This window comes from Staurois parvus, unplaced genomic scaffold, assembly GCF_062004578.1.
Source record: "Staurois parvus isolate SC_StPar_1 unplaced genomic scaffold, SC_StPar_1.0 ptg000576l, whole genome shotgun sequence".
Taxonomy (NCBI): domain Eukaryota; kingdom Metazoa; phylum Chordata; class Amphibia; order Anura; family Ranidae; genus Staurois; species Staurois parvus.
In genome coordinates this window covers 146,947-171,741 of record NW_028318372.1, presented here as the reverse complement: position 1 = coordinate 171,741, position 24,795 = coordinate 146,947, and the positions used below count along the sequence as shown (strand labels likewise).

The window sequence follows — 24,795 nt, the reverse complement described above, 5'->3', positions numbered from 1 at the left end:
GGCAGACAGGAGAAGAGGGGCAGGAGCAGCTGGAACAGCTCGAGTCCTCTCTCTCCTGTCTATGCATAGGGGAGGGGGATGAGAAGGGGTAAGCCCTCTGCCTGGAATCTGTGAGACACTGAAACTTGACAGATGCAGCCAGCCACCCTTACAGACTGCTTCCCCTGATGAACAGCTTTGCAGCCCTGCCTGGGTACCACAGCCATGGGGGATGCCGGGGGGGGGGGAGGTGCAGCTGATATCTGGGGGTGAAGTCCACCCCAGCACTCCCCTAGATCCAGCCATGATGTGGATAATGATGTATGTGACTTAACAAAATACCAATTTTTGAGGTAATAATTATAGACCCTCAAAGGACATCATGAAAGTATTGCATCATAATTTCCTCTCTCAGTTCTTAATAATTCATACCGTTAAATAAATACGTGTTCCCCATTTTTAAGTGTTTCAACAATACATATATTTGATAAAATTACTCTTATGCAAGAACAAAGAAGAGGTAAACATACTCCATATATGGGGATCCCCACCTCCAACAGATTTGCACCTTTAGAAAGTAGGTCCCCAAGGAATGACTACCCACCCAGGAAGATTACCAAGCATCATCAGGCTATAGGGGTCATGCCACTAGCAAACCCTATAGAGGTCAGGCTAGAGGTAATTAAAGGGGGGAATGGGCCAGAGTTAGGATCACCACCAACATCAAGTAGGGGAATGGAGGAGCTGGAAAGAGCCCTACAGACCTACACAGTACCCCCAGGGAAAACCAGCACAAGAAAGAGAAGAAGGGGGTGCAGAGGGGGGAACAAAAAAAGGGAGATTTAACATTAGGGATTTTTAACCACTTGCCCATCAGAGGATTTACTGCCCTTCCTGACAATTGTGTGGTCATGCAACGCTGTATATAAATTAAATGTATGTCCTTGTTTTCGCACAAATAGAGCTTTTTTTGGTGGTTATTGATCACCTCTGTGTTTTTTATTTTTTTGAGCTATAAACAAAAAAAAGACCAACAATTTAGAAAAATCTATATTTTTGACTTTTTGCTATAAAACATATCCAGTAAAAATGATTTAAAAAATCTAATTTTGTCATAAATTTAGGACAAAATGTATGTTGCTATATGTCTTTGCTGAAAAAAAATCCCAATACGTGTAAACTAATTGGCTTACGTGAAAGTTATAGTGTCTACAAATTGCGGTGTATATATACTGGAATTTTAATTTGTTTTATACTAGTAATGATGGCGGTCAACAACTTATAGGAGCCCTGCCGCCCTGTAGCAGCGGTTAATTTAACTGAAGTTCAGTTTGCAGAGGACGAATTATAAATTTTAAATGAGGGATTAAAGTTCACCCCAACTAAATTTAAAATTTTTAGATACATTTGGATTATTCATAGACCTAGAAACATTTGCTAGAAAGTTAATATTAAAATACATTTTTTAGAAAAAAATCAAGATGGGATTATAAATATACCAAGATCTTTCATACATAGTGGATTAAAGACTAGATCCACCTTTAATCCAAAATCTACATTATATCAATACATAGAGGTTTTTAAAAACTTGGTTCAAGAGCAGATAAAACACCTACTGGTGTCTAAAAAGAAGAAAAATAGGAAGATTTGGGAAGGGTACAAAGCCCTGGAAGCAAGGAAAGAAGTGGTAATTAGACCAGCGGACAAGGGGTGGACTGGTCATTTTGAAAAAAGAGGACTTTAAGGAAGAAATGACCAGAATATTAAGTGATAGAGAAATTTATGTAAGATTATCAGGTGACCCAACAAAAAAACTTAAAGAAAAATTGGAACTTTGGGTTAGAAAGGGACAAAAGGAGAAGATTTTGTACAAAAAAGAGGCCAAATATTTAACACCTAAAGCACCAAAAATTCCCATTACCAAGTCCCAAAGATCCACAAAAACAGAACCAAACCACTGGGAAGACCCATTATTAGTGGTATAGTGCCATTATATTCAAGATTGGGTGAATATTTGGATACTTTCCTTCAGGAACTAGCCAGCAAAGGGAGAGCATATTTAAAAGACAGCAGAGACCTTTTTAATGTACTTAAAAATATTCCAGTTAAAGAAAACACCCTATTAGCAACGGTGAACATGGAGTCCCTATACACAAACATTACGCAGAAGGATGGGCTGAAGGCTACTGAATGGACCTTAAAAAAAAAAGTATCTAGCATAGAACCCATCCAAGGAAAATTAATTTTAGAAGGTTTGGAGATGGCGATGGCCAATAATTATTTTTGAAATGAAGGTGAGTTTTATTTCCAAGTCAAAGGTGTGGCAATAGGGCAAGATATGCACAGAGTGTTGCCAACATCTTCATGAGTAAATGGGAGGAGGAGCAGATTTTTTCCAAAATGTGGCCCCAATTAATATTATATAAAAGATTTATCGATGATATTGTTATTATTTGGGAGGAGAAAAAAAGGAGGATTTTAAATTGTTCTTGCAAGGAATAAACATTATGTTATTGACTGCATATGTACCTCATCCCCTATATACAATTCAAAGAAAAACAAAACATGATGGGACTTTACTGGTACAATCAGTGGAAAAACATACATTTACGTTTATTGAAATACATCTTACAATGAATAAATAAAAGGAATGCGCTAATTGAGTAAATAATACAAAGTGAATATAAGAAAAAATATAAAATAAAAAATATTGAATAAAAAATTATGCAAAAAAAGTGTCCATAAATAATGTCCAAAAAGATTGTTAATTAATGTCCACACTGTGTTAGAACCACCACAAAAAAATGTTTTTAAATCACCCAACTAAGCTCAAAAATAAAAATAAAACAAATACCTTTTTGCTCTAGGCAATATAAAACAAATCAATTCTTGGATACAATACTGTAAATCAACGAACGAATTTTCCTCCAATGAAAAATATTATTGTGTGAATCAACTAACAATTTTTCCTCAGATGAAAAACCACCATTCAAAGATATAACAAGGATATATCGCAATCCGATTCTTAGATGCGAGAAATGAATGAATTTTCAGATGAAACTCCACAATTCAAGGGTGTAGGTAATTTCCAGGAATATATCTCACAACTCTTTTGTATATTTCCATACCATAGGGACCATGTTTAAAGGCAAGAAAAAAGAATCATGGTGCAGCAAGTTTTAAACATATAACGAACTTTTTAATGAACGAATAAAACTCACAAGTCAGGTGTCTCCACCAACACCAGTTTTACAAGCATGTGTTTTAGGCAATCGTGCACGAACGTATCTTCGTTTGCTCTGGATCTCCTCCTCTCACATCCAAAGAATGTCTTAGACGTCAGCATCCAGCAGGCCACGCCCTACGCGTTTCATCACCAACGACGTCCTCATCTTACAATGACATTGTATAAAAACATTACTTGGCTAATCAGCCCAAATCATAACGGCATATTGTTCTATGGCATTAGTATCCTTCAAAGGTCGACGATTGTTAGCTGCTTCAGAACCCCAGAATTGGAAGCGAAGAGATCAAATGCCTCAGCTGGAAGAAGCATATATATATATATCCACCATAAATCTTAAAAGATCATTCTCCACAAACTTACATGTCAACGTAAACAGTGATGCGGAACAGCAGCACTCACACTGAAAGTCAACAAAATGGTCTAAAGTGAGCGTCCATATCCAGAGTCCCTCCCCTTTGACCCCAATCAAATGGAGTCCTGTTCAAAGAAGCAAAGGAAAACAGTCCCGATAAGAAGGGGGATTGAACAAAGACATGCTGACAATTACGAAAAAATTCGGCAAGCCGTTCCCAGACACCTACCTAATCCTCCCAATATGGCAGAAGAGATTCATGGAGAATCCAAAACTGGACCTCAGTATTGTGTAGTACAGATCCGCTCCTTTAAATGACCATATATGTCATATATATCAATACACAATATCTTCTGAATCAGTGGCTCCTGTAATCACACAACAAAAGCCATGCTCAATAATCCCCCAATAACTACTCTGTTCATCATATCAATCAACATGTCTCATACCTCTAAGTCACTGCATAACATCATCCACCCACCATGTATATTGTAATGTTACTAAAGTCCTAAACCTAATCTATGCATCATATACAAGTAAGGTGGAAGGGCTTCTCCTATCCACACATGTGGAGAAAGCCTTCGTCCAGGTAGCCTGGGACTATATGTTGGAGACTAGCAGATTCATTCGCTTGGGACCGCACATGATGTCTTGGATCTCTGCTTTATACAGACACTGGTCTACTAAATTGAAAATCATTGGTTCCTCATCTGAGGACGTGACAATGAAAAACGGTACCAGGCAAGGTTGCTCTCTCTCATATTTCTTGTTTATTCTCTTTTATTCTCTTTTTAGAGCCATTCATTAGGATGGTAATCACTGACAAATCTGTTAAGGGGTTTCCTGTGGCTGGCAGGGAATTTCAGATTTAAAATTGCAGCTTACGCTGATGACTTACTGTTCTTCTTGGCAAACCCACATGTCACAATTCCCAACCAACTTTAAAATTAATTTCATTAAATCAGAGGCGCTAAATATCACTCTACCCCACACGACCCTCGTGAGGGATAACTTCCCTTTAAATGGGAATCTTCAGCACTTAAATACTTGGGGATAAGGATAACATCCCACTTACCATCAATTTTTTAAAGCAATTTCCCACCGCTCATTAAAACTATTGAACAAGACTTCCCGGTATGGCATCTCGAATACTTTTTTTGGTTTGGTCATGTAGCCATTGTCAAAATGATGATTCTTCCAAAATTAATATACCTGATGCGCACATTACCCATCAAAATACCCCAAAGTTTTTGATAGGAAACTTCAATACCATTCAATTCAAATTTATGTGGGCTCATAAAAGACCCAGAATCAGATTTTACTTACATACAAAGCCTAAAAAATTTGAGGGTATTGGTCTTCCTGATTTTCAGAACTACCAATATGCGACCCATCTTACCATAATTATTGACTGGCTCGGTCATAGTGATGTCAAAGATTGGGTTGCTATCGAGTTGGACCTCAGCCCTTTCCCCTTGCAATTCTCTCCTTGGATACCGTGGGATTGTTACCAACCTTCACTAAAAAAAACCACCCTCTGATAGGAGTCACCTTAGCAGTTTTCCACAGGGTGGTGAAAAAGAAGGGTATTACATCCCCCTTAAGCCCACTTACATAATGGACAATCTAGATTTCTCTCCGGGTGTTGGGAATCGCTATTTAAGACCAGGCCAGCCTCAAAAACCTGTTTTGGTCAGGAACTGTTTGTCTGCAGGTCACATTAAACAATTTTCCACCCTAAAATTAGACTGTAAGATCCCAAAACTACCCTTCTGGACATAGCTGCAGATTCACAGCTACCTTACTAGTAAAGTATGAAAAGGCAGTTTCCTCAGACTTTTAACTGAATTAATGTCAGTATGTCTATGGGGCGAGAAATTTAAACAAGCTACTTCAGTAACTTGTGCTTGGTTACAAAAGATCATAAACCCACCTAGGGATAGGTTCAGAGAAAGCTGGACAACTGCTCTACAAATGGACATATCTGATAAGAAATGGGAGAGAGCCTGTATCTTATTTCATAAATGCTCTCTTCTACTAGAACTCAGGAAACAGTGTACAAATTACTAAGACACTGGTACACCACCACTTCTAAAGTAAGTCACTGGTACCCTCAGGCTTCAGATATCTACTGGCGTTGACAAGTCGTAAAGGGTACACTTACTGCATATATGGTGGCAATGTCCAACTTCTAGGATAAAGTAAGGGCACTCATTTACAGAATCATTGAAACTACTCTTGATTTGAATGCAGCTTGTTGTCTGTTGCATATCTCCAATTTTTCACTGAAAAAGTATAACAATTCCTTGTCCAAGCACCTTTTGAATGTAACCAAATCCCTTGTCCCTTTATTTTGGATATCTTCTTGTGTTCCTTCTATATGAGACTGGCTTAATAAAGTTGATGCCTTATATGATATGGAGGAAACTCTTGCACAAGCTTATGATAGTTGAACATTTTCATAAAACATGGAATCCATGGTTCTCTTTTTGATTCTCCAGCAATTTTGAGCTACTAATGTCTGATTTACCGTGAAGGTTAGAGTCACTAGAGACTCTTGCTATCCCTGATGCTTCTTCTCCTTTAAAGTGTATATCTTCAATATGGAGACAAAACAGTTGGAGCTGTCTTTTCTTATTTTTCATTTCCTTCTCTTTTTCTTTTTGCTCTACCAAAACTGGTGCAACTGTACATAGTAGCCAATCAGCTTCTAACTTCTCCTTATTCTATTAAAGTGTTACTAAACCCAAGACCCTGCATTCACTATATCTGGTCTCCCCAGACCCTGCATTCACTATATCTGGTCTCCCAGGACCCTGCATTCACTATATCTGGTCTCCCCGGACCCTGCATTCACTATATCTGGTCTCCCCGGACCCTACATTCATTATATCTGGTCTCCCACAGTACACAGAACATGGAAATGCAATTTTGTAAGTAAATATTAACTGCTAAATACCTTTTCTCATCAGCAGTATATATTAGTCTTGTGACTTCAGCAGAGCACTAGTTAAAGCTTGTAGGAGGACTTTTCTTGCTGCTCTAGGAGGATGCAGAACCCCTGACCTCTGTCTGGACAGTCCTGATTGTCCCTGTGCTGATCACATGCACTCTCCCAAGAAACAGAAAAAAAAACCTCTCTAGCAATGCACACCAAACTGAGCATGTACATGTGGCTATGGGTTCAGTCTGTCTTATCAGGTGGACATCTGAACAAGAGGAGGGGCAAAGAAAACAGGATCAAAAGGCCTTTTTACACAATGCGGAGGATTAACCCCTTAGACTCCACAGTGAGTATAACAAGCATGCTTTACTGCATATACAGACTGATTTACTGTTGTGGGTTTAGTAACACTTTAAACTTTAACAGAAATACCTAGAATCTGATTGGGTTACAATGCACAGCTGCATCATCATATTCTGTGTGCTCCAGGTTTAGTAAATTTCCCTCATTGTCTCCTAAAACAGGACATGTGTTAAGACTATAGAAAACATCATCTCCATACCATTGGAGGAGGTGTTCTGTAGTTCAGAAATAGCTGAGAACAATGTATTTGATAACCATGCAGCAGGAGACACAGGAAATTTTCAGCTGTCAAAAGCTCTTGCAGCATAATCTTTTTTTAACACTAGCAGATAAAAAAAGCTTTCAAATATTGTATTTAACAGACAGAGGAGCCAGACAAGAAGGTCACCTATGCACAGATAGAGTAGAGGAAAGAAATTCCAGCCCGCTTTTGGGACAAAAGAGTGCACCTTGCAAGTGATGTTGAGGCATGACTAAGCCATCGGAACCCTTCAACAGGTTACTTGGAGAAAACCAGCCAGACATCATCAGAGCCCAAGATAGTTGCTGCAGCCTCCATGTCAGCCTGAGGATTCCCTACTGCTTCTTTCTTCACAGATGTGGGAAAGCTGGTGAAAGAACACTTCAATTCCCACTCCCATTAACCATGGGTATAGGAAGCTGTGGTTATTTTCAGGAAGAGTACCTGTCCCATTAGGCGAAGAGGATTTTGAAACATATATGGATCAAGCCTCTCAAGCATTAAAGGAGTGGGATATACCAGAGGTCCTAATGAAGGGTCTGAGGGGTCTGGCTACAGAAGTGGTTTGCAATGTAAAGCTAAGAAAATAGGACTGTACAGTTCTAAACTGTATTGAGGCACTGTATTCTGTGTTTGGGAGAGTCAAAAAACATTTTGATTTGATGTATAAGTTATTATTATTATACAGTATTTATAAAGCGCTAACAGTTCGCTCAGCGCTGTACATTACAATGGGAGACAGAACATGCGACAGTACCATAACAATACAATGTGATACGCGAGGGGTTCGACCCATGAAAAGCTTGATCAAATTATACAGGGTACCCATCCAAACCATCTCATTGTTTTAATTTTCTCATGAAGGGCCCAAGAATCCCACCTATCCAGAGTTGGTGAAGGGAGTTAAGAAGGAAGACAGTTTGTTGGAGGAGAATAATCAAGATTCAAATACCTTGGCAAAGCAATCTCCCAAGAAAGAGAAGGTTCTCACATGTTCTGCTCAGGTGGGAAAGGACTTCCCAGGGTATGATGACGAGTCAATGTATGAGTTGAGCTGTCAAGAGAAACAACATCACAAATGCTTACAGCAAAATTTAAAAAAGATTTAAATAATAAGAGAATACCATATGGACATACATAGTGCAAAATATGAAAAAACCTGTAGCAATAAACGAAAAGCAATATTGATTATGATAATAATTATTCAGTCCCCGTAAGTGAAAATAAAGTGCAATATGCTAACATTCTTGATTGTGAACTGTGCTCAGACTGGTGCCCCACATGGACTGACACTCACCGTCATCCCGTGACCACGTATCTCTAGGATGGTCATTTGTGCTTTTGGGACTATCCAGTATGCAGTGTTGCTAATGGTAACCAGTTGCTCCTCCAAAAGTGCTGTGTCAATACCAACTCTCTCCTCTTCTGAGAAGAAGATTCCTCAGAACTTTCAGAGGAGGAGAGAGATGGTATTGACACAGCACTTTTGGAGGAGCAACCGGTTACCATTAGCAACACTGCATACTGGGATAGTCCCAAAAGCGCAAACGACCATCAGTTCAGTGTTGGGACTCTTACTTTTTAATACATTTATAAATGATATAGTGTCTGGGATTGAAAGTAGCATTTCAATCTTTGCAGGTGACACCAAGCTGTGCCGTGGAATAATGTCCTTACAAGATGTATCCAACTTACAAGCAGACCTCAATGCTCTGTGTAATTGGGCAACTATGTGGCAAATGAGGTTTAATGTTGATAAATGTAAGGTTATGCATTTGGGAGCTAAGAATATGCATGCATCATACATGCTAGGGGGGTACAACTGGGGGGATCAATGGTGGAGAAGGATCTGGGAGTTCTGGTAGATTATAAGCTGAATAATGGCATGCAATGCCAAGCTGCGGTTTCTAAAGCAAACAAAAACTTCTCTTGTATTAAGAGAGGTATAGACTCCAGAGAGAGAGATATCATTTCCCCCGGTACAAATCATTAGTAACACCTCATTTGGAATATGCAGTTCAGTTTTGGGCACCAATTCACAAAAAGAACATTGGGGAACTGGAGAAAGTACACAGAAGGGCAACCAAACTGATAAGAGGAATGGAGGAGCTCAGCTATGAGGAAAGATTAGAGGAACTGAATTTATTCTCTCTTGAGAAGAGGAGATTAAGGAGGGATATGAGCAACATGTATAAATACATCATATAATGAACTAGGTGTAGATTTATTCAGTTTAAGGTCATCACAGAGGTCAAGGGGGCACTCTTTACGTCTGGAGGAAAGGAAATGTAACGTAAGAGCTGTGGAATAGATTCCCTCAAGAGTTGGTTCTGGCCAGCTCAGTAGATTGCATTAAAAAAGGCCTGGATCCTTTCCTAGATACACAAACAGTAATAGAAAGGGATACTAACATTTATAGGTAAAGTTGATCCAATTACCTCTTGGGGGATCAAGAAGGAATTTTTTTCATCTGCAGGAGCAAATTGCATCATGCTTTGCTGGGTTTTTTGCCTTTCCCTGGATCAACTGTCGGTATAGGACTATAACTTTTATTTATTTTTTGTGATTGAACTGGATGGACTTTTGGCCTTTTTTTCAGCCAGACTAACTATGTAACTATGTTTAACAATACAAGAATTATGTTTCAGAGTGGTTTCAAGACAGTTTATGTTGTCTTCCAATACCTGATATTCATGTCTTGCTTAAAGTATTTGCTCCAAGTCACTTTCAATATTTCTGAGGGCATTTCAGGCACAGTTATATCTATTTACAAGCATCAGCTCTTGTTGACCAACAAATGTCTGAAAGAGACTTCACAGTTAATGCTCTTTCCTTTCCTTCCAAAGACTTCATTAAATGTGCCCATCTGTGTGATGACACAGAAAAGGAGATTTGTATAAGCTTTCGTATGAAGCCAAAATAATTAACAGCTTTAAAACCACTTGCCCTCCAGAGGATTTACACCATTTCTGACCACGCCATTTTTTGTAACGGCGCTGCGTTACTTTAACTGATGATCTTGCATTATGTAACGCTGCACCCAAATTCTATTTACGTCCTTTTTTTCCCACGAATAGAAATTTCTTTTGGTGGTATTTGATCACTTGTGAATTTTTTTTTTTTTGCACTATAAACAAAAAAAGACCGACAATTTTGATAAAAAAAACAATATTTTTACTTTTTGCTATTAAACATGTCCAGTAAAAAAATGGAAAAATCAAATTTCATCATAAATTTAGGCCACTTTTTTTTTGTCACCAGTAATGGCAGCGATCAGCGACTTGTAGCAGGACTGTGGCAGGCTTTCTGGCACTGGGAGGAAATTACTTAGTGTCAGTGACATCCCCAGTGACACCAATAGAGTGATCAGTGCTAAACAAAAAGCACTGACACTGTACTAATGGCACTGGGCATGAAGGAGTTAAAATCTGGGGCTGTCAAAGGGTTAACTGTGTGCTGTTTCACTATGGGGACTGTGTGTGTGCTTCACTGTAAGCACACTGCTTTGTATGGCTCTGGTATGCAGAGCCATATAAAGCAGTGTGGAGGAACCGGCAGGGGAGAGATCTGTATTGTTTACATACAGGTCTCTCCCCCATCAGAGATACTCGTGATCACTGGGTGCCGATGAGTAATCACCAGCTGGGACCCGGTGATTGACAGCCGAGGCAGTGAATGAAGGCACGGGTAGGGCACATGCATGTAAGTTTGCACACCCGTGCGCCCTGTAGCAGTATTTCTGTTATAGGGTGGTGCAGAACATGGTTAACACAGCAACAGGTAGCAGCCTGTCCAACAAGATTCCAAAAAAATTGCAGGCTGGCCTGCAATTCTGTGTAACAACCAGACATGCTGTATTTCTGGCATTGCTATAGGACTGTCCTCTGCAGTCTTTAAAATGAATACCTTATTTTTCTAGAAATTCTAGCAGAGTTGCAACCAGTGCTTCAGCATTGTGAGAGCCAGTCTGCAGGAAAGTTTAAAATCTTTCTACCAGTTTCCCAGAAATGACTTATCACACAATGACTGCTGTTCCCTATCCTGACACCCACACATGTTTTGTTCATTTTTTTTAATAATAAAACTAATTTGATACATTTAACATTTTTTAAATAAAGGAAGTCTGGGGGGCTCACTCTGGCAGGGGGGCCCAGGGCAACTGCCCATTTGCCTCTTATAAATCTGGCTGCTGGTGTACCCTGGATCTACAACCTTCTCCTCTAGGAAGAACACTGCCACCAGCAGGTGATCCAGGTCCTGACACCCTCACTAATAAGCAACAGACAGTAGCTGCTTTGTCCTTGGGAAAGAAACAGTCCAGGGAGACTGAGTCAGGTCCCACACCACCACCTTCTGGAAAGAGGTGCTATAGCTACGGTGAAGCTGGACACTTTGGGACACAATGCCCAAGGGGAGGAGCTCTACCTAATGTTGTGCAAGAAGCTTTGATGGTGCTTCAGAAGCTGGTTTCTGCTGAGTTACAGGGAAACTTTATTAGCTCCACTTCCAAAGGAAAGAGGAAATGGGGACAGAGGCCTAAACCCCCACCCAGGGTAACCCCTTTATTTCTGAGAAACTGTCCAACAGAGGTCCTTTGACCAGAGAAAATAATGCACAACAGCCTCCTAAAAATCAGCCGAGACATCAACACAATCAACAGCAAACTGGAAAGGGTGCTCAAGTACAGACTGACAGATCTACTGCCCCAGCTGCATTAAGTAATATCCGTGACCAGCTAGTAGGCCATTCTCTCATCATTTTAGTTCAAGTAGAAGTCATTTACATCAGGACCCTTCTGGATACAGAAGCACAGGTGACTCTCTGACACTTCTAGTTTCCTGTATCCTGCTACCCCATCTCTGCTCTCCTTGTTCCCTGTCCTTGTCATGTTTATTTAAGCTTCCCTCCATTTGTATATAGTGTATTATAGGTCGCTGGTTTTATTTTACTTCATGGTCACATTTATTTATCGCTTTTGTTTTGCTTATGGTCTCTTGGTGTTGGATTGGTGTTTTGTGCTTTATTAAAACTATAAAGTGGTTGTAAAGGTTGAAGATTTTTTAACTATGCATGAAGGTTAAAAAACCTTTATTGTGCAGCTCCGCCCCAACAGCCCCCCCCCCCCCCCGCCAAACTTACCTGAACCTGATTCTGATCCAGAGATGTGCACGAGAGCCGAGTCTCTCCTGGGTTTTTCTTTCCTCATTTGCTGAGAAACACTGCCAATGACTCCCGTTGCTGCCAAACACAGTCAGTAAGGAGGGAGTGGGGGGGGACTGATCCATAATTTGTGTGTTCCATAGACACCCAGAGGCAGCTCTGAAGCAAGCACATATGAGTAAGCAGCTTGCTCTGGGGGCACTCAGCAAGCGGGAGGGGCCAGAAGCACCGGCGGGGGACCTGAGAAGAGGAGGATTAGGGATACAAAATCATTGCACAGAGAAGATAAGTAGACATGTTTGGTATTTTAAAGAAACAAAAAAGGAACCTTTATAACTAGTTTAATATAATCTTAGGCTGATTCCAGTTTCTAAAGTACAGCTACACTGAACTAGTCATCCCTAATGTTACTGGATACCTGCATTCAGTATCTGTTACATTCAGTCAAGTTCAGCTAGGATGAGCCAGAGCCCTTTGTTGTCCATGAAGCTTATTCTTGGGGAAACCATGGAAGAATTTCTGTGAGTGTTTGTAACATTGCTTACTCTCTAGTTAAGTTACAGCCTGAATGCTGATAGGACAAGTTAATCCATCTACCCCAGTCTCACCTACTTATTTGGTGTTGGGTGCAGGAGAGGAGATTCCAACAGAAAGGGTTTACCTGCAGAATACCCTGATTCCATGTGAGTGGATGGAGAGGGCCAAAGCCCAACTCTTGAGATGGTGGAAAATGTTACCCAATAATGATTTCAACGTGGGGTGTGTGAAGAGTGCCCAGCAAAGGATTTTACTTCAATAAAACAATACATTTACGAAGATGGTTCAGTGGATTCCACTGAGTTAGAAGATCTTTGAGAGCAGTTGGTGGAGTTGAAGAGAATGGGAATCATTTGAGAGTCACAGAGTCCCTATGCTTCTTCCATAGTGGTGGTTCAGAAGAAGGACAGTTCAATAAAAATGCTCAACAGGATAACTATACCTGACCAGTACACCACCCCATAGATCAAAGATGACCTAAAATGTCTGTTGGGGACAATGTGGTTTGATATGCTGGATCTAAAGAGTGGGTACGATCAGATGCCCATGTGCTCAGAAGTCATAGAGAAGACAGCCCTTATCTGTCTTCTAGGTTTCTATGAGTTTAAACAAATGCCCCAAGATCTTTTGGAGCTACAGTGACCTTCCAAGATTGATGGAGCAGACAGTGGGGGACATGAACCTAATTAAAATGATTGTATCCTTAGATGACTTCATCATTTTTGGCAGAACCCTTGAACAGTATGAAGATTGCCTGCATGGAGTGCAGAAAGCCTGGAGGAGCTATTAGTTTTTACCAAATGAAGAGGAAACAGAGACCCCCCCCCCCCTCCAGCTCTTCCGTGAACTTGCTGAAGAGCTCAGGAAAGGGACCATCTGAGCCAAGGGAGTAAAGAGCCAAAGTGACTGAACACCCTGCAAAAAAGCTGACTTATGACTCCCTAGACCAGATTTAAGAGACTGATCACAGCTAGAAGGTCTCAAGAAATGCTATTTCTTTCTGCTCCATCTTTGGTAGAAAGTGACTAGCCCACTTCTTGACACACCTTGATGGGAAGTTTCCTTGGCTGAAATGTTTGATAGAAAATGTGTTGTGAGATACACCTGTTCAATTTACTGCCTGGTTTATTACTTACTTGTGTTATGCAATGCTATGTCAGTACTTTACCCCCCACACTGTGTCCTGCTATTTCTTTGGGGACCAATGATTTTTTTGTGGGGGAAGTGTTTAGCTTGGTACTCAACTGGCAGGAGAGGAGAAGGTGCAAGCTCACCATGTTGTTGCTTTTTCTGTGTGTGTACTTGATCTCTACAAAGACACACCCATAACAGAAATTGTATTGTGTAACTGTTACAGTCAATGTTATTGTAAAAAGAGTTGAAATTGAAGCTCCACACCACTGCTAAGAGGTCCAGTTACAACTTTATTCCATTAAGGGTCAGGAGTTTGATTCAAAAAGTAGCCAACGCATTTCGGGGGTCAAGGTGTCCCCTTCATCAGGGCTTTATTGGCAACAAAGTAACCAAACCAGAACTGAACTGGATCTACAATGGTATTTTTTCCAGTGTGGATTGATAACAGCGTGTTTGGCTGCCAACTCTTTTTACAATCTACCACAAATCAAGGAGACTGTGGAGATCCTTTGGGGTGTAGAAGCTGTCTGCCTCAGAACCATGTAAGTTACACTAACATTAATACCTTAAGATAATAATACCAGTATCACCATACCCCATACCAGTGCCCTGATCACCGCCATACCCCATACCAGCAACTTGATCACCACCATGCCCCATACCAGCATCTTGATCACCCCATATGCCATACCAGCATCTTGATCAGTGCCATACCTCATACTGATCAGTGCCATACCTCATATCAGCATCCTGATCAACACCATACCCCATACCAATGTTCTGATCACTGACATACCTCATACCAGCATCATGATCACTGCCATACCACATACCAGTGTTCTGATCACTCCCATACCCCATACCAGTGTCTTGATCATCCTCATACCCCATACCAGCTTCCTGATCACCACCATAAGCCACACCAGTGCTCTGATCACCACCATAGCCCAAACCAGCATCCTGATTACCGCCATACCCCATACCAGCATCCTGACCACCACCATTCCCCACACCAGTGCCCTGATCACCGCCATACCAGCATCCTGATCATCACCATACCAGAGCCCTGATCACCGCCATACCCCATACCGTCATCTTGATCACTGCCATGCCCCATAGCAGCATCATGATCACCGCCATGCCCCATACCAGCATCATGATCACCCCATATGCCATACCAGCATCCTGATCAGTGTCATACCTCATACCAGCATCCTGATCCACACCATACCCCATACCAACATTCTGATCACTGCCACACCTCACACCAGCATCCTGATCACTGCCATACCCCATACTAGTGTTCTGATCACCCCCATACCCCATACCAGCGTCTTGATAATCTTTATACCCCATACCAGCGTCCTTATTGCCACCATAAGCCACACCAGTGCCCTGATCACCGCCATAGACCATACCAGCATCCTGACCACCACCATGCCCCATACCAGTGCCCTGATCACCGCCATACCAGCATCCTGATCATCACCATACCCCATACCAGAATCATGATCACCGCCATGCCTCATACCAGCATCATGATCACCCCATATGCCATACCAGCATCCTGATCAGCGCCATACCTCATACCAGTGTCCTGATCAACACCATACCAGCGTTTTGATCACTGCCATACCCCATATCAGCATTCTGATCACCCCCATACCAGCGTCCTGATCACTGCCATACATCTTACCAGTGTCGGGTATTTTAGGGTCTCAACTGATCAATTTTCAAATAAATATCCCATAGTTTGTTGACTCTATTGCTGTCACACAGACTAAATAATATAAACTGTTTTGGGTTATTTTTACCCCAAAAATGTAGCAGAATACAAATTTGGCCTAAATTTATGAAGAAAATTTTATTTGCAAAATTCTATAACAAAAACTGAGCAAAAAATGTTTTCATTTATATAGCAAAAAATTCAAAAACCCAGTGGTGATCAAATACCACCAGAAGAAAGCTCTAACTGTCTCTAAAAAAATGATAAAGTGTCATATAGCTACAGTGTTGTATTGAGTAATTGTCACTCAAAGTGTGATAGTGCTGAAGGCTAAAAAATTGGCCTGGACTGGAAGGAGGTGAAAGTGTCCGGACTTGAAGTGGTTAATATTCTAACTAAAACCTTATCTGGGCACACCATGATACACATATGTTGTTCTTGGACTTTATGATGGATGTTGGCTGGCATCGGTCCTTAGATTTGTTGGCTGCTTTAGTTTTCTTTTATTTTCTTCAAATAATTCTGCATGTAACATTCTATACAGTATCTATGGAGAAGCAACATTCTCACCCTAGAACAGGAAATGTTTTAAGACTATACATGCATACTATGGGAAAATGGAATTGATAGCTATACAGGAGAAAGCACATGAATTTATCAGCTGGCAAGATTTCTGCCAGAATCAACCTTTAGTATATTTAAACAGACTATCAGAGCAGCAAAGTAAGAGCTCATGGTTTACCTACACTTTAAATTTCAATGGACCAACAAATCAGATTGAGTTTCTCATTTATTATTTATTAACAGTTGAACCAAGATTTCAAAAAACATAGGAAAGCTCAAGAGAAAGCTACAACCCTTTTAATACTATTAAAAGAACGCAATGTTTTCACATAACACACAATGATGTCAATAAACAGTCTGCAAGAAGAAAATGAACATTCTCTGGTCCTTCCAAGTTGTTATCCAAAGGTTAATCAACATGAGACTGTCAGAAAAAAGAAATTAAAATAAATTCAATACATTTAAAAAAAAATGATCATAGTCTCAATTCTTCTTTGAAAGAGACATTCATATCAGTTTATGAAACCAGCAACAGCTCCACTGTTACCGAGCTGCACACATTAAAACATATGGAGACCAGATCTCTTACCATGTGTGCCCATCAGCATCAGTGGGACAATTCAGAACAGTGAAAATGTTGGTTGGGATTTATCGGTTTCTTTCTGGATACTTATCTAATGCATCTGAACACTGGCTATCAGGCAGTTTTGGTTCATGCTTTACCAGCCACGGTAGCCAAGCACTATTTTACGTATTGTTTTTTAGGTCTTGTTTACACAGTGCATAATACATAGCTCCCAACTGTCCCTGATTTCGAGGGACTGTCCCTCATTTGGAACAAAGTCCCTCTTTCCTCTTCATTTGTCCCTCATTTTGGTCTGATCTATACAGTTGTATATAAAATACATTGTTTATCTAACAAAACATATTTTACAGTGCTAAACCTTTCATCCAATTTCTAAATTGCTGAATTGGGATATTTCCAAAGCCAATATAAAGGAATAATAGCAATCAAAAAACTACTTGTGGGTTTAACCAACAATTTTTTGTGTGTTATTGTCCTTTAAGGGGGGAGGGGCATATCCTATGCTTACATACTTTTCTCAATAGGTGTCCCTCGTTCCCATCTCAGAAAGTTGGAAGGTATGCATAAGGGGGTACGTGGAGGACTACGCTTACACGCATTGGGGTGCACAGGTGTTCCATGCATCTCCATGCAGGGAGTCCCATTGATATCAATTGGGACACAGCCGCTGCTCTCAATATGACATTAATGTGGGTGCATGTCCCTTAAATCACATATGCAGCTAATTCTACCTTGCTTCACCCGGGGGGGGGGGGGGGGGGGGACTGGATACTATCTCCTCCATTGGCAAAGCATAGGTTTTAATTTAAGGCCCTGGGTACCGATGTCACACGATTCCTTTTCCTAGTTTAACCCTTCGATGACAGAGGCTTTTTTTGCTCACTTTAAAAATCATTTTAAGCATGAGTAGTGGTAGTTCTAGATTTTTATGTTATGACACTAACACAAAAGTTAATCAAGTGCAAATTTTCTGTAGAAAATAAAATCAATTTTAAGACACACAAATGCAATATATTATCTATTGTTTGGTAATATAAAAGATGAGGCTGCACTAAGTAAATAGATAGCCAACGCGTCAAACTTTAAAATTGTGTTTACCTGTGAAACAGTACCATACATTTTCCATAGAAGATGCTTTAAAAGCCATCAGTTTAGGGTAAATGTGAAATGTTAAAAACCTAGAATTTTTGCTTTTACTCCGTCGTGCGTGTCAATATGTTAACATGTGTAGCGCAATGAGCATTTTGTGTGTAGGTGTCCCCAACACATGCGTTTACATTGGTACGTGTACAGTATGTGGTGGTGGGGCAGGGCTCAAAAAATATTTTTTGAATAGGAGGAATTTTATGTACTTTGGTGTATTTTTTTTTCTTTTTTACACTTTTTCATTAAACTTTATTTTTTCATATAGGGGACAAAAAAATCTTCTATGTGTTTTTTGCGACAGGTTCTCTTTAATGAGACATCAAGGGTCATTGTACACATTGTTTCTGGCTTATTACTAGAAGAGGAGATGCCCATGTGTCCGCCAATGAGTGTCAGGGTGTGTGCATCACCACTGGATCGCTTCCATCTAATAGCCGTGAGTTGGCTTGTCAGGTTTACACACATCCCTGGCTATGTGTAAAACCCACCACTGCTGCCTGACATATGGTACATGTCAGTGGCAGCGAAAGGATTAAAGTGTATATTTAACCAAAATTATCTTCTTAGTTTTGGATGAAGTAGGAAAACCTATTTCAGTTTATTTTTAGTTGTCTTGATCCCATTGGGGAGATTTTTCTTCACTAGCAATTATAGTAGAGATGCAACAGGAAGTGAGATGAGATCACCCTCCAAGACAATTGTCACTGTAATGGATGTCCTCATTAGAATATTTACCTTAACCACTTTTTCTGGTGAAATATTCAACATTTTGGATTTCCCATCACTTTTTGTCTCAATAACAATGGTCACCGGGACAAATAAAGAGGGTAAATCTCCCTAGTGGGGACACAGACAGCAATAAAAACATGACAAACTCTAACCTCCAACCAGTCATCAAAAAAAAGAAAAAACTTGATTGACTATACACATTTTACATACACAGAGGACCTCTGCCTGTTTCCAGACTTATATGCAGACTGTCTAAACAGTCAGGTCAATGGCTGTCTACATATTTTTCCAGTTCTGGTCCAGTAAAAAAACATTGGACTTAGACTGATCACTTAGCGGTTAACACTCCTTGCAGCACTTCAGGCTCAAATCCTGACCAGGATATCATCTGCATGGAATTTGCATGCTCTCCCTTAGCTTGTGTGGGGTTCCTCCTGGTTCTCCATACACATTCTGGTAGGTCTGCTTGCTCCTATGTGAATTATGTATGTCTGTGAAATAGACCTTGAGGGACATCTAGGCTCCTGGAGGGCAGAGACTGATGTGGAACGTAAAATATGTAAAGCACTGGGTAAAATTGTTAGTGATATAAAAATACCTGTAATAATAATAATAATAATAATAATACACCCCCAGAGCACTAAAGACAGCCTCTAGTGATTCCAGAATAGTGACAGGAAAAAAACCCTTAAGGCAGAAGTCTACAAACTTTCTGAAGAAAGGGCCAGTTTACTATCCTTCAGACTTCACAGGGGCCGGACTGTTGCCTGTGGGAGTAAAAAATTACCTGGTGGGAGTGAACAATGCCCTTTCATTGGTGTCAGTGGGGAGGAATAGTGCTCCATCACTGGGGTCAGAGAGAGAAATAGTACCTCATCATTGGTTTGCATGAGAGGAATAGTGCCCCATTGTTTGTGTTATTAAGAGGAATAGTACCTCATCATTTTTGTTAGTGGGAGAAATAGTGTCCCATCATTGGTGTCAGTGGGAGGAATAATGCCCCATCGTTGATGTCAGTGGCAAGAATTATGCCTCATTGTTAATCTCAATGGGAGGAATAATGCCCCAAGGGTCAGATAAAGGCAAGCAAAGGGCCACATCCGCAGTTTGGAGACCACTGCCTTAGGACGTCAATGTGATGATTGTGGAAACACCAGTAATTTAGGTTTGAAATGAATCAATATTCAGCAACATACAAGATAATGCATAGAAATAAAAATACCTCATTCACAGGCTTGTTCACATTCTTTCCTAGTAAGAAACTTGTTTTCATTTCCTCCACAACCACTATAGATAAATTGTCCACATCTTTTAAAGTTTTTATTAAAGTAAAAGCGATTCTCTTTCTCCTGACATGTACCATAGTCAGTAGGCAACTCACAGATTGTATCTGGAAAATACAAAAATAATTGAATATCAAGTAGCAGCATAAAGAGATACTGGGTAATTATCTCATCCAACAAGACTGTTGGAACATTACAGAAAAAGTGTAATCAGGACTGCGTATACCACTAGACACAGAAGACATGAGCTCATACCTCCAACTGTCATTGACATCAGGCCCCCAATGCTGGGAACCTATTCCGCTCATTGATGCCAGGGCATTTCTCATGCTGGGCCATGCCCCTTCAGGCAGCGCCCAACATTCATCTCAATGTAGTCAAACCTACCTTTCACCTCACCCACTATTTTGAACATCATATATCTTTGCTGTGTGAGTGCTCCAGATTATTTCACCTCTGAAGTTGTGTGGCTTTTCACTGCATAGGCCACACAATAAAACATTTTTTTATTTTAAGTCGAGTAGAGAAAGAGTAAAGTGGTGGTAAAAGCTAAAGCTTTTTATATTGTAATACATTCACTGTATTAAAGTAAAAAACCTTTTATCTGCAGCTCCCCCAAATACCAACCTGACCCCCCTCGCCCTCCAAAATACCTACCTACAGCGCTGTGCCCTCATTGCACTCAGTGAGAGCAGCTGGAGCCATTGGCTCCTGCTGCTGTCATTTAAATCCTGTGACATGGTAGCAGAGGCTGATCTGCACTGTGTGTGTAAATAGTGCCCCCAGAGCAAGTAGCTTGCTCTGGGGACACCCGGAAACCAGAAGTGTCAGCAGGGGACCCCAGAAGAGGAGGATCTGGGATCATTGCACAGAACAGATAAGTGTACTTTGTTTAATATTAAAAAGAACAGAACCTTTACAATCACCTTAAAACCCCTATCTGATTTTTTTCTTGCCCTGTGCCCCATTGGAGAGGTTTGCCTTTATTTCTTATCCCATAGACGCAAAATGAAGTAAGTGTCTCATCTAAGTGAAAGACATCCTTACATAAGCTGGCTATATTCTAGTAGATTTTCAAATGAACATTTATAGGAAAGTTCTCAGTACTTTTGATAACTTGACAAAAGTTATTTGAAAGTACTTCAAGCTTTAATTTGCCTTAACCGCTTCCCGACCTCTGTATAGCAGAACTACTGCTACAGGGCGGCAGGTATGCGCAAAATCACACATATATGTATGTGTGTGTAATTTTGCATTTCTGGGTAGGGGGTGTTGTGCATGCGCGCACCGCCCTACCCACGCCGCCATTGGCGTGTTGATTATTCGAGTCCCAGCCAGACATTCCCCGCCGACACCCAGCGATCGCTGAGAAACACTGACAGGGGAGAGTTCTGTATGTAAGCAATACAGATCTCTCCCTTGTCAGCACCAGTATGCTGCTTTGTAGAGCAGAGCAATACAAAGTATCATGCTTACATAGTAAACCACACACAGGGTGCATAGTAAAGCGCACACAGTTAACCCTTTGGTCACCCCAGATGTTAACCCCTTCCTGCCCAGTGCCATTAGTACAGTGTCAGTGCTTTTTATTAGCACTGATCACTGTATTAGTGTCACTGGGGATGTCAGTGGAAGTTAGTCAGTCCCCCCCCCCCCCAGCCAGTGTCAGAATGCCCACCGCAGTCACGCAGTCCCGCTACAAGTCACTGATTACCGCCATTACTAGTATACAAAAAATTCCAGTATATATACTGCCATTTGTAGATGCTATATCTGTCACGTAAACCAATTAATGGTTTTACACGTATGGGGATTTTTTTTTTTATCAAAGGGAAGGGGGGTAAATCCTCTGGTGGGCAAGTGTTCAATTTTGTAATGAACGTAATCTCACAAACAAAGACCACCTGCACTATTGGAAATTTGTTTAAGAGAAAATTTCCATCCTGCTCCCTCAAATATTCTCATCACTGTGGTCAACAAAAAATTCTACTAGTGTATTGCCCGCTTTAGACCACTGTCAGTGAAACATGTGTCCCTATTGTAAGACTTTCCCTCAATTCAAGGTTTAAATCCCCCCCACCCCCTACTTTCAGTCTTGGTGACAATGGCTACATAGCTAACTAGAGAGGGTGAATTTCTACAGTGGTTACAGAGACAGCCATACAAACCTGATAAGGGCTCTAAGCCTTCTACACACTACAAAATTAAGGACAAAATGTCTTTAGATACAAATAGAGGTTTTTGTATGAAACCATACTGCAACACAGAGCACACACACATACAGTATATGATATATGTGGTACTATGTCAGTAAGACTCACTTTTTCGACCGAACCAACCAGCAGTGCACTGAGCCACCAAGAGACTTGTGGTAATCACAGCAAGGGCCCATGAGGTTTTCATGTCGTAGTCTTGTGTCTGGGTTACAGCAAAGCCAAAGAAGAGTCAGTGTTGTTCTGTAGACTGTGTACGATCTCAGATTCCTGGTGGATATATATAAAGAGAGACCACACCCACAGCAGGATTGGCCAGGACAATTGTTCTGCCCCTGAGGGTGGTCCTTGATACCTCTGCTGGGTGGAGATCATCTCCAATGCCTCTCCTCAGGGCAAATATTAGAGGAGTTACATTGCAGAAATATCAGAACTGAATGCAAATTATAGTTACAAACTGAAAATAAGAGGGTTACTCAACTACTGGTTTTGTGGATGTTGAAAGCTTGGGCATTTTTTTAGAGGAGGGTGTTAAACTGCTCATCTATCCTGAAAACATACAATACATATGTGAATAATACAAACCATGAAAATCTGGCCACAGACATGAGATTGATGTCTGTGAGCCAGCACTGTATTTCATAAACATAAACCTGAACATCCCACCAAACCAAGAGTACACTTTCTAGGAGTCATCATACAGGTACCCTTAGAGGACAAACATTTATGAAGGCACGGTACAACCAACCTTATGACAAACTGTATGAAGAAAGCTCCAAAGACAAATAGAATTAGGCCAGTATCATTTCTTCATTGCAGTTATGAAGTTTTCTTTGCCAGGTGAAGAGGATAAATGTCAACAAATGGAAGAATATTTTATTCTAAAATCTAGACTCATAGTCTGTATGGCAAATGTTATTTCAATTACATTCATTCTCCATAATTATTTCCTGGTAAAATCAATTAATTGCTTTCTGGCAAAGCTTACATATTTAACCACTTGGTGACTGGTGTTGTTTTCTTTTGGCATGTTTTTAGAACACACATCAAAATCAGGCCAGCAAACTCCTTTGACTTTAATTGAGCAGTGCTCATGCCAGTTTGAAGGTTGCATTTGACCTCACTTGTGTTGTGAAGCACCTCTTTGTATGCAGAATGTCCTATAGAGGTGCATTTGAATTGAAAGCAAAGCAGGTTAAAAGTAGACATGTGTACTATTCGTTTCATTAAAATTCAAAATTCGGACAAAACTTTCTTTATTCTGAGATTCAGATCTAAACTTTTGAATAACAGTAGCAGTGAATTTCAACAAATCCAAAATAAGGTATAACTAAACAAATTATCCAAATTAAAATGAGAAACGTAATGCATAAAAAAATTAATTTGAAAATTAATTTGCATTTGAAATGGAAACCTTTTGCAATATATAAGTAAGGTACAAAAGTGAAATAAGATGATTCCTACTCAGGCTGCTTTATAGATTAGAATAGAATAGAGTAGAAAAGAATTGAAGAGAATAACAGATTAAAAAAACATAGAATAGGAAATAAAGAAATAGAAAATAAGGAATAGAAGAAGAAAAAGATTTGAATAGAATAAAATAGAAAGAACATAACTGTCTTCCGAAAATCAAATTTTAAATAAAATAGAATTAAAATAAATAGAGGGGGCGCATGCGCGGCCGGCTACGCGATGGAAGCGTATTGAGACCCGCTCCGTCCACTCGCCAGCAGTAAACCGGCACTCACCGGCTCCGGGGGTAATAAATCACCCCATGTCCTTCCGGACACCTGCCCGCACTTCAGCAGCCATGCCCCGCAGGAGGAGAGCCCCGGATAACCCCGGGAAACTTACTAGTTTCTTCCCTGCCCTGGGAATCCAAGATGGCGGCCGCAGCAGCAATAGGAGAGGAGACAGCAGACACGAGGAGGAGGAGGACTGCAGAGCCCAGCACAGGGACCCGGGGCTCCAGGCATCGCTATATCCAGGGGACCCTGGTGAGTTGTCACCCCCCTTGTCCCCTACGACTAGCAGCCCTGCCAAATCCAGACCTCGTCTGGACCAGGACCAGGACTCTCCCTGGCAAGCCATAAATTGCCTGCCTCCATCCCCTACTATAGACCTCCCTGATATAGGGGCATTCCCTGCCACCGACCAACCGCTCACAGAGGTGACAATGAAGAATATGCTGACGTCCTTGCGCCAATCCCTCCAAAACTACATATTTGCATCTATAAACCAAATTTCTAACGCAGTACAGCACCAAGAACGCAGAATAGGCCACATTGAAAACAGCTTGGGTGACATAATAACAGCCCACAACGATTTGATTGACGCACATGCGGATCACTCGTCTGACATCGAACGAATTAACTTAAAATTAGCTGACTTGGAAGATCACTCGCGACGCAACAACATTAAAATTAGAGGGATCCCTGAATCAGTAACGAGCGAGAATCTACTCCCATACATACAACAATACATCAAACTACTCCTCCCATCACTCCCGGACATAGAGCTCGCGATTGACCAAGCCCACAGGTTACCCAAGCCAGCGTTTTTATCAGCTTCAATCCCCAGAGATGTACTAA

General features: G+C 40.7%; 2 long non-coding RNA genes across 2 annotated transcripts; both read right to left on the bottom strand.

The window, feature by feature from the left end:
* Positions 1-2,576: 2,576 nt before the first annotated feature.
* On the bottom strand, positions 2,577-10,168 carry LOC149450257 (uncharacterized). The gene is made up of 5 exons (XR_016315276.1): positions 9,811-10,168; positions 8,079-8,180; positions 3,808-3,946; positions 3,587-3,703; positions 2,577-3,371 (listed from the first exon to the last, which is right to left on the bottom strand). It is a non-coding gene; the product is annotated as an uncharacterized LOC149450257 (long non-coding RNA).
* A 6,292-nt stretch (positions 10,169-16,460) lies between these two features.
* LOC149450256 (uncharacterized) lies at positions 16,461-22,471 on the bottom strand. Its single transcript, XR_016315273.1, has 3 exons — positions 22,313-22,471; positions 19,931-20,098; positions 16,461-16,671 (listed from the first exon to the last, which is right to left on the bottom strand). It is a non-coding gene; the product is annotated as an uncharacterized LOC149450256 (long non-coding RNA).
* Between the last annotated feature and the right edge of the window lie 2,324 nt (positions 22,472-24,795).